Source organism: Orycteropus afer, unplaced genomic scaffold, assembly GCF_000298275.1.
Source record: "Orycteropus afer afer isolate SDZICR_OR568_19922 unplaced genomic scaffold, OryAfe1.0 scaffold00462, whole genome shotgun sequence".
Taxonomy (NCBI): Eukaryota; Metazoa; Chordata; class Mammalia; order Tubulidentata; family Orycteropodidae; genus Orycteropus; species Orycteropus afer.
In genome coordinates this window covers 1,102,294-1,104,563 of record NW_006922049.1, presented here as the reverse complement: position 1 = coordinate 1,104,563, position 2,270 = coordinate 1,102,294, and positions in this window count along the sequence as shown.

The following is a 2,270-nucleotide window of genomic DNA, read 5'->3' as shown; positions in this document are numbered from 1 at the left end:
AAAGTTAAGTGGAAAATTAAGGTTGAGACCATGTTTCTCAGTGTCACAAATGGCAGGGTACACCTACCTGATATAGTGAGCAAAAGGAAGTCAGTAAGGAGTTTTGAGTAAGGAGGTAACATCATAACTGGCATTTTAGGAAGGTAAAACTAGAATAAATAAACAAAATGGACTAGTGGATCAGGGAGAGATCGTGACAGGAAACCAGTGGGGAGACTGTCACAGCAGCCCTAGGCCTGAAGCTTCCTTACTATTTGCACAACCAAACAATTCCCTTTTCCCCAGGCCTGAAGGTCCTATTCTTGTGTTTTCCCTTCACCTGTTTCCTACATTATAAGCTTATCTTCACTGGATGACTAGAGCACGTCCTTTTTTTTCAGTGTTTTTGAAATACTGCTTAGTAAGACTAGGTGGATTCCTCATCAAAGGTTAAACATTTCTTCCTCATCCAGCTCTGCTTCCTTAAAAGAGCTAGATCTTATTCTACCACATGTTCATTATAGTCAGGAAATTCAACACTAATTCGCAATACCAGGAAGCATTTACTAACTAAATGACACTCTATTGCTCCCATTTGCTCAATAAAGTAACTGCTAAAAGTCACCTGAGTCAAGGGTACTTTTCCATTGAATAAATGAAAAATAGAATTAGCACTTGTGGGAATGAGATCATTTTTCTAGTTTTTCCTTTTATAGAAGAATCAATTTTTTAACTACTTTACATGATCCTACAGACTGGCTCAGTAAGTGGACAAAATTTAAAATAAGTATATGAATTCATATTAATAGCTAACGTTGTTGTTGTTATGTGCTGTCGAGTTGGACCAGACTCATAGCGACCCTTCCTTGGGTTTCTGAGGCGGTATCACTACAGAAGTAGATTGCCCCATCTTCCTTCCAAGGTGTGGCTGGTGGGTTTGAACCGCCAGCCTTCTGGTAAGCAGTCAAGTGCCTTAGGCACTACGCTACCAGTACTTATTATTAGCCAGTAATGTTTTAAACTTTATATATAATCTTGCTTGACAGTTAAAAAAAAAAATCTGAAATATGAGGTTCCAGTAAAAAGAAGAGAAAAGAAGGAATCCTTGGTACTTGGAATACGCAGTATGGAGATTTATCTTCCCAGTTATAGCATCTATTCGGTTTCTTTCTGCTCCTACACTTCCAAAGGCATTCTGGTAACACAATGCCTAAGCCATCGGACTGCTAACCAGAAGGTTGGTAGTTTAAACCCACCAGCCACTCTGTGGAAGCAAGACTAGGCAATCTACTTCTGTAAGATTTATCACCTTGGAAACCCAAAGGGGGTTGCTATGAGTCAGAATCAACTTGATGGCAGTGGGTTTGGTTTTTTGGTTTGGCCTGTACTTCCAGAACAATGACATGATTCAATCTGAAAAAGCAAAAATCCAGATTGCTGCTTGACTTTTGACTGAACCAGGGTTACATGAAAGCTGTCCTGAGCTGTTGAATTACATCATTTATCATACCATCTAATGTTTTCAAAAGGTTCTTTTATTATTGAATAAACAAATTTAATGTTGCAAGAGAAAACAATCCTAATATACCTACTAAAGCTGTATTTAAACATCCCTGTGGGGTATACTACTGTAAAAACAAAACAAGAAAAACCCACAACTGTATAGAATCCTATTTTTGTTTTCTTCAATTGTGTTTTAATATACATTGCTTGACTAATGAAACTACAAACTTTGCTTATCAACTGTGCAAATCAAAATGATAACTGTTAAGAGGTGTGTGGAAAACATACATGTAAGCACATCTATAATTGATTTAGAAAATCTGTACAAAAAGGAGTCTAATTGATTGCTATTACCCAAAATAAGAGGGGATATTTTAGACAAATAACTTCAAAACATAAGTAATAGTCAGAGTTTTCAATATGCTCACTAACTTATGACCTTAATTAAAAAGTCAGTCCTAATTTTGTTAGAAATTAATTAATTAAACCAAATACATTTGTAAGAAATTGAAATTCATGCTTAAGTAAATTATTCTTAAAATAATTACAGTAAAAATAGCATAACCCTTTTTTTAATATTTCAAAGAAGTGTTCAAAAAACTTGAATCAAGACCAGAAAGAAATACCTTTATTTTCTTCTACCTCACCTGCCCTCTGCTGGCAAAAGAGAAAGAAAGAAATTTCATGCACACTAAGCTAAATAGAGGAGCTCTGGTAGCATAGTGGCTAAAGCACTTGACTGCTAACCAGAAGGCTAGCGGTTCAAACCCACCAGCCACTCCTCAGAA